At 40.9% G+C, this 14,695-nt stretch overlaps 1 pseudogene; it reads right to left on the reverse strand.

Moving 5' to 3' along the window:
• Window positions 1–2,956: 2,956 nt before the first annotated feature.
• LOC123619190 (nuclear pore complex protein Nup85 pseudogene) overlaps window positions 2,957–14,695 on the reverse strand; it is a 99,849-nt pseudogene continuing 88,110 nt past the window's right edge.

Here is a 14,695-nt window from a genome sequence, read left to right on the forward strand (position 1 = left end):
CAACCTTGCACTTACGGGGTTATTCTGGATTCAGTGACCAGACTCAGGTTCCAGAGAGTGGTATAGAAAGTGGAGTATTCCTGCTGGCTACCATGGTATTTGTTTGATGGGATTGTGTGACACCAGAATGGTGTCGATATGCTGATTTTTAGTGACTCTCATCCATTAGATACAGAATGAAGTTAGGGTTCTGGACCACCAACAGTCTGTTTCTGACTGATGTGTTTGACCTGTGCGTGAGGGTCTGTTTGTCACCATGTGTGTTTCAACTCAGTGCTGCCTCTGATCTACAGAAGCCGAGGGCAGCAGTGGGGGCTGACAGAGGTCCTTTATTCTATGCATCTTTTCATCCCTGGCTACCAGTTAATCATGCCATCCCCTCTGCAGGCTTCATGACAGGTGTCTGCACCTATCTCTGCTGAGGACTTTCAAGACTATTGCTTTGCAATGCACTCTTCTTTTCAGTGCCCTTTCTTGCTGCTGGTCCTTAAGTCATATAGGATGAGGGACAGAAATTCCTTGTGCAAATAAGATGACTGTTTTCTTTTTACCCGTTAGCCTCTTGCCTACTTCAGCATTGGCGGTGATCTGTGCAAGGCACATGTGTGGTCAACATTAATGGAGATCCTACTTTAGAAATGCAGTGATGGTCGCCCAAGGAGTTCAAGAGAAGACGTAGTTGGGCAAAGTAGTGTTCTACTTTTATGACATGAAATACCAAATGGTAAATTTAACATGACCAGAAAATGAATTCTCTCTCACATTTTCCTGTGTATCCTGGTTAAGACCTGAATCTGTGGTCATCATCAGTGAAACACAGTAATGACTTACAAGAGAGTCACTGGAAGTCAGTATTCACAATTGTCATGACAGATGATGTAACAGCATGAGCAAGGGTGTAACCAGGATTAACTAAATGGAATTAGGGAACTTTAGGGGCAAAAACACCTGTTATTTCAATATATTCAAGTTCCAAGAGTCATAGCCATGGCCTCGTAATTCATAAAAGTGTTACTATCTTTGTGTGTGTGTATGGCAGGAGATATGAAATTAGCTAGGAATGGTGCATTTGACAATAGAGAGCATAAAGCGATACTTCTTGGACCTTAACAAGAAGAGATGGCATGTTAATTGGACAACAAATACATAAAGAACCATGTGCCCAAATATACTCATGAAATTATTACTATAGTAATGACAAGGAACATAGCCGTCACTCTTAAAAGTTTCCTTTTGCTACTTTGTGGTCCTTCCTTCTGCTCTTTCTAGACACTCAGCCTCTTTAGACAACCACTGCTGCCTATCAAGACAGGCTAGTTTGAAATTTCTAGAATTTTATATAAATGGATTCATATGGTATGCAGATTTCTTTATAGGAACACAGGCTGCTTTTACTTCTTTTAGGTAAATACCCAGGAGTGGGACGGCTGCCTTGTTCCGTAGCTTTAGTTTGCATTCAGCAACTCTCCGTTTGTTGTATTTTTCAGTTTCATTCAGCTCAGAATACATTCTAATTTACCTTTTGATTTATTCTTTGACCCATAGTTTATTTAGAAGTGTGTTGCTTGGTTTCTAAATATTTAGTGATTTTACAAATATCTTTCTATTATTGATTGCTAATTTAATGCCATTATAATTAGGGAACATACTTTGTATGATTTAAATTCTTTAAAAATTACTGAAGCTTGTTTTATTGCCTGGAATATGGTCTTAGGAAATACTCTGTGCTTAAACTTGAAAAGAATGTGTCATCTTCTGTTGCTGGATGGACTGTTTTATAAAAGTCAGTTAGGTCAAATTGGTTAATAGTGTTGTTCAGTTTACTGTATCTTTACTGATTTTCTGCTACTTGTTTTACCAATTATTGAAAGAGATGTGTTGAAATATCTGACTAAAACTGTGGATTTGTTCATTTTTCCTTGCAGTTATACCAGTTTTTGCTGCATTTATTATGAAATTCTGTTACTAGATAAAATATCTCTTTTTGCCCCGGTATGCTTTTTTTTTTTGCTCTGAAATCCTTTTCCATAGTGTTTGTAGCATGGTGTGTCTTTTTTTTTTATTCCTTCACTTTTAGCCTTTTTGGGTCTTTATATTTTAAGCAGATTTCTCATAGGCAACATATATTTATTTGATCTTGCTCTTTAAAATCCGGTTCGACAATCAGACTTTTATTGGAGTATTTAGACCATTTACATTTAATCTGATTAGCAATATGATTAGATTTAAATTCACCAATTTGCTATTTGCTTTCAGTTTTTGTCATATGTTCTTTATTCCCCCTTTCTTTTTTTCTGCCTTCTTGTAAATTGAATGTATTTTTAAATTTCATTTTTGTCTCCTTTGTTATCTTTCTCTTTGTTGTGTTATTTTAATGGTTATCTTAGTATTTATGGCATACACCTGTAACCTATAACGTTCTATCTTCAAGTCTAATATTATACCATGAGTAATATAAGAAGCTTATAACATTATACTTTTATTGTTCCTCTTTCAACCTCTGTGCTTTTTTGTCAAACATTTAATTTTACATATGCTATAAACCACCTAATATGTTATTACTATTTTTTTTTTTACTTTAAACGGTGGTACTATTTTAGACATATTTAAATAATAAGAATTAAAAAAAAATATTTCCCTACATGGTTAGCATTTTCAGTACTCTTCATTCCTTTGTGTAGATCTAGATTTCTGTCTAGAATCATTATTCTTCTATCTTAAAAAAACGTTCTTTAACATTTATTGCAGTTTTGTTTTTTGTTTTTTGCAGTTTTACTGCAGGTCTGATATTGGATTATTGCTGATAATGGATTATTTCAGGTATGGATGTCTAACATTTAAAAAAATGTTTTGCCTTCTCTCTCTCTCTTTTTTTTTTTTTTTTTGCAAAAGAAAACATTTATTCTTTTAAAAATGTATATATGTTGCCTTACGAAGTAGCATGTTGGAGTTGGCCTCAGGAAACTTCCAATGAGCCTTCTTCTATAATTGACCAAGTTAAGATTTCGTGCAAGAGCAAGTCAGCATTTCCACCTTGGTGGGCTCTGTGTCATCATCCTGGAGCCGCTGGGAGTCAGGCTCTCCACTCACTGGCCTTCCTGAGGTCAAGTCCCCCAGACATCTCCTCAGCTCGTATGTTTGCTCTGCTGAAAAATATCACCTGTTTCTGTTCCAGAGTGGGCAGGACATATGTTGGTAGTGTCATCCAGGAAGACTGAGGGGCGATCTGAGAAGTCATGAGTGGCAGGAGGAGAGGAGTGGCATCAACAAAGCGCTTCCCCCTGTATGACCAGTAGAACTCAAGGTGCCTTCCCAGGAAGTTCAGTCGACCACTGAGCTTCATGGCTGGTCCCAGGTGTCAATGAGATCCAAATGGGGTAAACAGCCTCGCTCACAGTAATCCCTGAGGAACCTGCCTGACACCAGCTTTTGCCTTCATTTTTGAGGGACAGTTTCAGTGTTACAGAATTTTAGGTTGACTTTTTTTGTTTCTGTTTCTCTTTTTGTGCTGAAAGAATGCTGTTCCATTATCTTCCTGGTTGCACGTTTCTACTTAGAAATCCATTACCACTTTATCTTTGTTTCTCTTTATGTACTGTATCTTTATTTCTCCAGATGCTTTTGAGATTTTTGTGTTTACCATTGGTTTTCAGTAGTCCTGTGCAATAACACAGTTTACTTCATATTTCTTGTGCTTGGACTTAATTGAACTTTGTGAATCTGTAGATTTATAATTTTTTTTATCAGTTTGCAAAAATTTCGGCCATTATTTCTTCAAATGTATTTTGTCTTTCCATCTGCTTTCTCTTCGTTGAGGACTCCAATAACCTGAGTGATAGCCTGTGTGAAATTCTTACACAACTCACTCATGCTCATTTTTTTTTCAGTACTTTTTCCCTTTGGGTTTTAGTTTGAACGTTTCCGATTGACATGTCTTCAAATGACTAGTCTTCTCTTCCCACCTCCCCAGTATTAGACCCTTTGAAGGGATTTTTCAACTCAATTCTTCTACCTTATTAAACATATGGAATACAACTATACTATTTGTTTTAATGTCTTTAATTAAAGACTTTTAATTTTATCAACTCTATCATTTCTGGTATGTTTTGATAGGTTTATCTTTTGGTGTCTGATAGATGAGCTCATTTGGGTCATATCTTCTTGCTTCTTTAAATGCTTGCTGATTTTTGGTTAGAAGCTAGGCATTGTAAATGTTATCTGTTGAGTGCTGGATACATGCTCTCACAATTTATTCTGATAAGCGGTTAAAATAATTGGAAACAGTTTGATACTTTTGGTTCTGGCTTTTAATCCATGTTTGGCAGTACCAAATAGATCAGCATTTAGTCTCAGGCTAATTTCTCCTACTATTGAGGGGAAACTTTGAAGTACTCCACTGATGTCTGCTGAATTATAATGTTACTTGCCTTTCTTGTTTCGGTGGGGGAGCCTATCACCCAGTAGTTTATGAAGGAGGTAAAGTATTTGAGAATTTATGTATCTTAAAACATCTTTTTTCCTCTACTCTTATATTTGGTTGATAGCTTTTCTAGGTATGCATTCTAGTATGAATTGGAAAAAGTTCTTTAAGGATCTAAAGGCATCATTCTATTGTTTCTATCTCCTAGTGCTACTGTTAAGAATTCCAAATTCATCTGACTTTTGATCCTTTGTCTGTGATATTTCTTTATGAAAGCTTATATAATCTTCTCTTTGTCCTCACTTTTCTAAAGTTTTATTATGCTGAATCTGAGAGTGTGTCTATTTTTATCAGTTCTCCTGGGCATTTGGTGAGCCCTTTCAATCTGAAAAATCATGACCTTTAGTTCTTGGAAATTTGCTTGAATTATTTTGCTGATCCTTTTCTCCCATTTGTTTTCCTGGAAATCATATTATTTGGATGTTGGATCTTTTGATAAGTGAATTGTATGTTTAAAAATATTTTCCATCTCTTCCCTTTTGCTTATTTTCAATGTCATTTTAAAACTTATCTTCCAATCATTCTATTGAGTTTCTTTGTTTCTGCTGTCATGTTTTCCACATTTCCAAAAGTAACTTTTTGTTTTCTGATTTTATTTTTTCCTTTATCATATCCTATTGTTTTTCTTTGAATGGATGCAATATCTTCTTCCTTTCTGCTAGTTTCTCTTTCCTGTTTAGTTCTCTGTATTCCATATTAGAGGCTTTCCCCCCATGTTTGATAGCCATTGGCTGTTTGTTCAGGTTTTAAGAGTCAAGTGGCTTAAGAAATGAGCACAAACTCTAAATACTTAGGTGTGGCTTCTGGACTGTGTGCTTCTCTGTAGGATGGTCAGCCTGAAGACTCTGTTGTCAGGGTTGTTAGTTTTTTCCCCTTGGGCTAGTCAGGTTCTCCCGAAAAGGCTCTTCACACCTCCTGCTGGGAAGGTGTGGCCTGGTTGCCAGTGTTTTGGGAACCGAGAAGAAAGTGGGTGATCGGTGTTTAGTATGCACTGTTCCCTAATATTTCTGTTTCCTGTGTGCCCTCTGCCCCTGACTGTGTGTGGTATTCTCTTGTTCACAGAGAGTTTCTTTTATTCTTTCCAGAGAAAAAGTCTTCAGACCAGCTGAGGGGGAGAAGAGGTCATTGCTCACTGGTGTGTAATAGCAGTGAGGATTTATTTATTTATTCGTTCATTCATTCATTCATTCATTTATTAGAATTTATTGTGTGCCAGGCTTGGGTATATATACCTTATAAACCTAGCTTAGAAAGAGGGAAAAAGTGTTAATGTCCCATTTTTTCAGATGCAGAAACTAAAGCACAGAGTGGTAAAGAAACATGCCCAAGACTTCTCAGCCAGTAAGTGGTCAGCTGGGTTGGGTTCCTTAAGGGTCACCTTGAAAATATTGCCCTGTCAGCTCAGGATCCAACAGTTACACAGTTTACAGATGGTCCTCCTTTTCTTAGCCATCCCCACCATTCTACCTTCCTCTTGGAGGTGATACACAGTGCTGCCCATTCCTAAGTCTTTTGAGGATTTTGCATTCTTATCTGGATCTTTTTTTTTTTTTTTCCCCACTGTTGGCTTAGAATTTCCAAGTTGGTTACCCCTCACCCATCTGCTTCCCAGCCTCCACAATTAGGCAGGAATCATCTTTTCTTCTCCTGGTCCTTTTGATTGTATTCTTTTTGAACAAAATCTCTTTGCTGTAGTTTTAGTGGGCTATGGGAGAGGGTGCTTTGGAGGCAAATGCTCAATTTGCCATCTCTGTGAGGTCTTGAGCTGGAAGTTTCTACCACCCTGGTGGCACACAGATTTAGTTTGATTTATAGGTTATGGAGGAATGAATGTTTCTTTCAGCCCTAAATTTGTGGCTAGAACTTATCCCATGTTGATGTGCTCTGATACGTACATATTCTTATACTTTTGAGAAGTTCATATATGTCTCTGTGATGTAGACATTTTGGGGACAATGGGAGTACTTCCTAAACAGAAAGTGGCCTGATCCTAGACACCCCGCCCCCCAGCCCCCCGAACTACCTGATCATGTGAAGGACATTAACCTCTAGTTTGAGCTTTGTCATTGGCAAAAATCCTCTTTCCTTTAGGAAGGAAGTTGGGCCAAGAAGTTGGCATCCTTCTGCCCCTGGGATGCTTGATATTTTTGAGTCAGTTGTGATATAATTTCCTCCCTTTAAAAAAAGTTTCCGCTCTGATGAAAGTTTCCCATGGGTACCCCTTTTTGTTTCCAGGCCACAATGACAGGTTCTGGCCAGCTCTCGGCTCCTTTCCACCCTGTTGGTCTGAATGGCCAAAGCCTTGGTAGTTTTGTAGCTGAATCAACATCAGTTAGAGCCGCTCAGTGACCTCGCACTTGGAGCAGCCGCCCTGTTATGCATGGGGCACACAGAGATGAACCAGCCAAGTGCCCGCAGTCCTGGAGCTAGGGATCCAGTGGGGCAGACAAACAGAGCTCACTGTCGCACTAAGAAATGTGTGCTTTGCTAGCAGTAAAAATAAAACGTGCGGGAGGGAGCATGGGGAAGGGGTGGTGAATTTTACCTGGAGAAATGAGGCAAAGCTTCACGCACACTGTGACATGTGCATCCGTTCTCAAGGGGAAGTGTGACAGTCCTAGGCTATGGAAATAGTGCTGGTAAAGTGGGTGGTGATGGAGAAGGAGAGAAGAGGGAGAGCAGGCGGTAAAACAGTGTGTTGCTGTTTTCCTGCATGTGAGGAGCAGAGATAGGGCGTGGGTGGGTGTGGGGTTGTCCAGACAGAGCAGAGAAGGCTGCCTGAGCAAAGTCCGGTGCCCTGGTGGAAGCCATGCTCTAGAGTTCCATTGCCCAGTCTCCAAACTTTGCTTTCTCACTTACTGACTCTGATCCCAGGAAAGAGGCTTCAACATTCCTCAGTTTCTTTATCTGTAAAATGGGACTAATTACACCAATCTAACCAACTGATCCACGTCAGTGCTTTTGCATAGCATGTGGCTCGTGGGATAAGTGCTCTAATGTTACCTCTAATTTTATCTGCCGATCTTTCCTTCCTTCTGTACCCCTATCTACTTCTCTTTCTGTCCTTTCTCATTCTACAGAGGATTGGGCAGAAGGAAAAAGATTGAAGAGCTCTCAGGGACAGTAGGATGAGTTTAACCTCAGACATGATGAGTTTACTATACCAGTGGGACGCCCTGAGTGGAGATGTCAGAGAGAGATTTCAAAATTTGGTTCTAAATGCTCAGACTCAGAGAGAGGTCTGAATTGGAGATGTGGATTTGAGAGTTGCAGGTAAAGTCAAAGGAGGGAATGAGATGAAACTTGGGGGTGGAGGGAGTGTGAGAATGGAGAGGACTGAGCCATCATCACCCTGAGGAACACTTCCATTTCAAAGCAGTAAGAGGAGTCAGGGAAGGTGTGTTAGTGTGTCAGGGCTGCCAGGACAATGTACCACATATTGGGTGCCTTAAACAACAGAAACTGATTCCTTACAGTACTGGAGGCTGGAAGTCCATGATCAGTGTCTGACAGGATTGGTTTCTGGTAAGAATCTTCTTCCTGGCTGATCGATGGCCACCTTCTTGCTGTGTCCATGTGTGGCCTTTCCTCAGTGTGTATACGTGCAGAGAGAGGGTGCTCTGGTGTCTCTTCTTATAAGGGCACTAATCCTGTTGGATCAGGGTCCCACCATAGCACCTCATTTAACTTTAATTACCGCCAGAAAGGCCCGGTCTCTATTACAGTCATTTTGAGGGTTAGGGCTTCAACATATGAATTTCAGTGGTGGGGACACACACAGTTCAGTCCATAGCAGAAAGTGACTTAGAAAGATGGGGAAAAAAGCTGAGAGAGGTAAGGGGAACCAACAGGGAAGCAGGGAAGAGGCGGGTTTATGGACATACAAGGCCAGCAATATCAAATGATCCAGGAATAAGAATAAGAATAAGAATAAATAAAATGATGTAACTATTGTGGGCAGAGCCCTTTCCATGTGTTAGCATGTAATTCCTCACATCACCCCGTGCTGTCATTCCCATTGTAGGGTTCTGGAAACAAGCAGGCATTGGCTGCAGTTGTACAGGGAGATGGGGAAGCGCAGAGAGAGAGGCGAGCCTGGCACGTCTACACCGCCGTGAGGACCGTAGGTCCTTTTTGACATGTCGGTTGGATACTCATAGAAAAGGTGACTCCGTAGCTTTGGGAAGCCCAGCATTCTGTGTTCTCTGGCATCAGAGTGCGTGTGCACCACTTCAGATCTTTTCTGATTCATCCTCGTTTTGTTCTAGCTGCACCTCTGGCCAGTAGCTCTGCATGGACTCTGCAGGTGGGGACAAGCCACGGATGCCTCGTCTCAAGCATACACCTGTGTCTTCCACTGCCTGCTGTCACCATGGGTCTTACTCTGAGCCTACACAGGTTGATGGGAAAGATTTCCTCTTTCCTGAGGCCATAATACAAAGGAGCCAGCATCACCCCCATCTGGTGGCAGCCAGCCTCATCTCTCCTCTTGGCTTTCTCTGCTTCTTCCCCCTTGTCCCTGGCAGGCTCCCTGGGTTTCACTTCCTAATAAAGTAATCGCACATTAAGGCCTCTGCCCCAGTGCATATTCTTTTTGAAAAGATGCTAAAACTCCTAGAATAAAACATCCATTCCTTTGGAGATTCATGGTATATCCAAGTATTATATGGTTTCTGAGAATTCTTTCAGGAACCTCTCTGAGTAATGCAGAGAGCTCTAAACTCTTTACATTTTGAGATTTAAAAGAAAATATTACAGGATTTCAATTCCAAGTATTCTAGTGTTCCATAGGACACAGGCTGGGTTTAGCTGGTGTAGTTTGCTCTGAAGGGCAAACATTTTCCTGTAAAGGGCCAGGTAGTAAGTATTTTAGGCTTTGCAGGCCATGAGGTCACTGTCCCAACTGCTCAGCTCTGCCATTGCAGCACAAAAGCAGAGACAAGTGGGCATGGCTGTGTCCCAATAAAACTTTATTTACAAAGTCAAATGACAGACGGAATTTGGCCCACGGGCTGTCGTTTGTTGATGCCTGCTGAGAGAAATACAGCTGTGACTGGAAAAAGAAAGAGGTTGGTGGCTGGTCTGGGAGAGACAGCAGAGCTGGTGAAAAGTACCAGGAAGCTGATGCCTCTCTCCTCTCACGGCTGTATGTCTCTCATTTTGCTTCCTGTGCCCCCTGAATCCCTCCCTCTTGTCAGCAAGCCTGGAACACATCCTCTCGCTTTGCCCGTCATCTGTTTTGCGTAATTGAGGTAGAGCAGGTGGTCAGAGTCACACCACTTGATGGTGAAAAATGCACACATTTCAGGAGTCCTCTGCCCTGCAATATCAGGAGTTAACGAAATCCTATCGTTCCTGCCCATCAATGGCATCGATCTTACGGCTCTGCCACCTTGAGCGTGCTGTTTGTCAGGATAATGCATCTTGGGGAGATTTATGGGACCAGGCCAGATGGGAAGGGGCCTGAGCAGTTTTACTCACCTCCATCTGAGTTGTGGATGCCTGTAAACCAACCTTTCTGGTGCCGAGCATCAAGTGTGCCTGGCACGTCCTAATTGTTAACGTTTTTCCTTGTATAGCCAAGATAACAGGAATGTATCAAGAGGTTGATTTCAGCTCCGATACACAAGGACAGAGAAGAGGAGGACGTGCAGCAGGGGAGGAAAATTCGCAGGAAGTCAGCACCTGCTGATGTCAGATCCCTTGGTAGAAACTTTATACATGCAATCCTCAGGGTCCTCAAGTAGGTGTCATTGTTTTTATCCTTCCTAAGAACCAGAGAGGATATGTATTCTTGCCCCAAGTTGTGTAGCTAGCACTCAGGGCAGCCGGAAATAAAATCCCAGACAGACAGCACTAAACCCTGTGCAATTCTTGTTACCCCTCCCCGAGTCACGCCTCCTCCTTTGCAAGTCCACCCATGAGCCATAAATGGAAGCCCCCAGGCACTACAGTCAATCACCTCCTTGGATGAGAGAATACGGGACACCACTGTCCAGTGTAGGCGCGTTCTACCATTTAAGCATGAAAGCAAAACCCACTTCTGATAGTTAAGCACCACCACCTGGCCTCTGTGGCTTTGTGGGGAGGGAAAGGCTATCATCCCCGTGGCTATTAGTGGGCTGAGATCCGTGACAGCCTCTCCAGCTATCAGCCCCAGGCCGCAGAGGAGGGCCATATCTGAACTTCTTAGTAAGTGCATTCCTGGTGACCTTAATGATTAGGTGTCCCAAAGGCCTTCTGATAGAGCATAATCCTCTGCTGGTCTTTTAGCTTCAGATAATGTACCCATTCCAGCACGCCCACCTCCTGATCCTTTTAATCCCTTCCTGTACCATCTGCCACAGAAATTCAGGCATTTCAGCATCACTCAAAGTGGGCCGTTGCTTTTTCCATCCTTCTAAGAATCACCTAAACAGCAAGTTTGTACCAACCCCTAGGTTCCTTGCAGGATTCTGAACTCTGTATCTCTTGTCCAATCTTATACTCTGGCCCCTTTGAGCACACTGAGAACCCAGTCTCACAGATACTCCCCCAGCCCCTAGCTGGGTCATTCAGTTCCCCTAGGTGTAGGTGATTTCCTTCTTTCTGAATCTCAGAACGTCCTTTGCTGGATTATGGTAATTTTTATTGGTCTATCTTCAAGTTCACTGATTCTTTCCTCTATCATCTTCATTCTGATATTGAGACCATTAGTGAGTTTTTTCAAATTACAGTGATTGAATTTTTCAATTGTAAGATTTCCATTTGATTCTTTATATCTTCCTTTTTTTTTTTTTTTTTGCTGTGACTTTCTCTTTTTTTTATTTGTTTCACAAATGTTAGCAATTGCTTGCTGGAACATTCTAATAATAGCTGCTTCGGGTTCTTTGTCATATAATTTTAGCATTTGTTGTTGGCATTAGCATGCAATGACTTTTCCCCCTGTAGGTTGATATTTTTCTGGTTCTTTATATGTTGAGTAATTCTGGATTTTATCCTGGACATTTTGAATATGATGTTATGAAGCTCTGGGGTTTTAAAAAAGATTCTTTGGATAATATCATTTTTGTTCTAGCAGATCATCAACCTGTACATTCATGCTCACTTTTTGTGAGCTGTGGTTCCGAAGTTAATTCATCTTTCAAAGCTTTTGTCATGTTATTTGGAGTTCTCTCTCTCTTTTCTTCTTTTTTTTTAACATTTTGTTCTTGAGTTATAGTCATTTTACAATGTTGTGTCAAATTCCAGTGTAGAGCACAATTTTTCAGTTACACATGAACATACATATATTTATTGTCACATTTTTTTCACTATGAGCTACCAGAAGATCTCATTCATATTTCCCTGTGCTATACAGTATAATCTTGTTTATCTATTCTGCATATGCCTGTCAGTATCTACAAATTCTGAAACTCCAGTCTGTCCCTTCCCACCCTCCACCCCCTTGGCAGCCACAAGTTTGTATTCAATGTCTATGAGTCAGTTTATGTTTTGTATTTATGTTCTTTTTTTTTTAGAATCCACATATGAGCGATCTCATATGGTATTTTTCTTTCTTTTTCTGGCTTACTTCACTTAGAATGACATTGTCCAGGGGCAACCATGTTGCTGCAAATGGTGTTATGCTGTCATTTTTTATGGCTGAATAGTATTCCATTGTATAGATATACCACATCTTCTTTATCCAGTCATCTGTTGATGGACATTTAGGCTGTTTCCATGTCTTGGCTATTGTAAATAGTGCTGCTATGAACATTGAGCTCTCTTACATGCATGCTACCCAGTGGTCAGTTTGAGTGCTGGGGATTTGTTCTATTCTCAGATTCTTTACTAAGTTGATTAAATCACACACACATGCGCGCAACTTTGGGGTAAGCCCAGGAACTGTGTGAGTGTTGCGTCTCTTTACTGAGCTCCTCCCTCGCTACACTTTCCTGCCTGTTACTCCATAGCTCTGTGGGTTTCCCGTTTCTAATCCTTAGGCCAGAAAGCTGGGGCTTCAGTTTCCAATCTCTGTTGTATGCTTCTTCAGCTGCTTCTGCCTTCAGAGACAAGCAGCAGGAGGGCAGAGAGAGAAAACGAAAAAGTAGGGGTTTGACCCACCCTCTTGGGACCAGAGCTCCATGGATTGCAAAGCATAGTTCCCCTCTCAGTGTTCTGGTTCCTTTGGACTCTTGCTGCTGCCACAGGAGATCACTTGGGGGCTGAGACACATGTAAATGCAAGGAAAAAAGGAACAGAAGATCAAACCCAGAGGACTTCCACACTCTCTCTGAGTACTGGAAATTCCCTTCACTGTTTGTTGAGCTGAAACCAAAGGGCTTGTCCTAGAGCTCTTTCCACACCCTGGCACCCAGTTCTGGATCTCAGGTTTTTGGGGCTGATGGAGTGCCAGAGGGGGAAAAACGGTAAATTTGCCATCAGTTGGGGAGCACTTTAGATTCTCGTCTTTTCCCCAAGTCTGCCTGCTGATATTTACTTTTCAGATTCCTCGAATAACTGCTCCATGCATTTCGTCAGGCTTTATAGCTGCATTCAGTGGAAGAGCCAGGGTGGACTGTACTTAGTCTGTCTTCCCCAGAACCGTAACTCCTATATTGAATTTTTTATTACAGCTATTCCATATTTTGTTTACTTTCAAGTTGTCCTTTTGTTCCAAGACCTTTTATTTGCTTTGCTTTCTTTCCTCTTTTAATAATATAAAATATTAATAAAATTCCTTTGACCAGGAAAATGCTTACTTCTGCAGTCAAGCTATGAAAAGAGAAGTCTTTTATAATTTTAGAAATAATTTTTCTATTTCTCTTGGATAGATTTGCTGTTGTCTTTTTTATTTCTGTTGTCATATTTCCGGTGATTTTCTGTTTTGTAGTAGTTTATTTATCACTCCATCTCCTAATGGGACCATAGTATTAGAAATGGTAAAACCACTGAAAGCACCTGTATTTCTCTCTGTATACAGTTGTGTTTATATCTCACAGATTGTGATATACAATTTTATAAAATTTACCTTTTCCCCCAAAATAGACTGTTGAAGCATTCTTAATTTCCATCTTGTTATTTAGACTAATGCTTTGCTTCTAGCTTTTTGCATGTATTAGTGTGTCCTAAGAATAAAATATATAAAATGTCTTCTTTTTAAAGTGCATTTGAATATTCTTGGTGTCTTATTGTTATCTTCCTTTTTGTATAGCACCTGTGGATACTGTAAGAAATGTTATATTTTTGCAGTTCTAGGGTAGTGAGTTGGTAGCAGCTAATAACATCTAGGTTGTTATTCTGTTTATTTCTCTACCTCCCAAACTGGGCTGTGATCATCTTGTGGGGAGGTGCACATGGCTTCTTCATTTTTGTATTCCCAGCAACCAGAACAGTCAGGTAGAACGTGGGTATAAGAAACATTTATTCATATTCTTTTCCATTGTGTTAATTTCTCTGACATTCTGTATGTATCTCAAATATTTTCTATTTTACTCATTTTTTTCCTGCAACATCAATTCTATTATTATCTACGCCAATACTGATTTAAATTGTTCCATAGTGAGATTTAAGTGTTTTTTTGAAGCTGCCATGGAAATATCTCATTATGATTTTAAGCTTTTTTCCTATTTGCTCAAATGTTCTCAGAGATCAGGCTTCTTGAGAGCCTGCTTTGCAATTTTGCTTTTGTTGCTCCTCTAATGGGAAAGACTGAATCATCCAAGTCCTGGGTTTGGGGTTGGGAAATTGTTTAAGGAACATTCTTAATCCTCAGGTCCAATCACAGTTGAGTGATACTGATTTCTCCGTGCTGCTGAACTTTGTAGTCTCAGTGGAAAAAGTTTGTTATTTCTGTCTTTTCAGCATAGCAGATGTTTCCAAAGATGGACTATGATTCATAACAAAGAGTTCTCTTCAATTTGGAGTGAGGACAAGAAAAGCATCGCTCATTTTGTACTTCTCCAGTAACAGGAGGAGGGCTGGGGCCCAGGCCAGTTGGTGCATCTTCCCCTTAAACCTCTCAGACAAGAGCAGATAGGCTCTGACTGGATCATGGCCTGGAGCGTGAGCTCAGTGTGAGCTACCAGGGTGAGATGTCTCAGTCCTGTCCTCGCTGTTCAGCTGTAGGTAGGGTATTTAAGTCCCGAATTGGTCCCAAGAGGTCAGGCCACAGCCAGTCTCCTCCCTTGACCCGATATCCCTCATGAGGTAGGGTTCCGGGCCTGGGCTGGCTGTTGGTGCCATCTCTTAATT

The sequence above is a fragment of the Camelus bactrianus genome, chromosome 11 (assembly GCF_048773025.1).
Source record: "Camelus bactrianus isolate YW-2024 breed Bactrian camel chromosome 11, ASM4877302v1, whole genome shotgun sequence".
NCBI classification, from domain to species: domain Eukaryota; kingdom Metazoa; phylum Chordata; class Mammalia; order Artiodactyla; family Camelidae; genus Camelus; species Camelus bactrianus.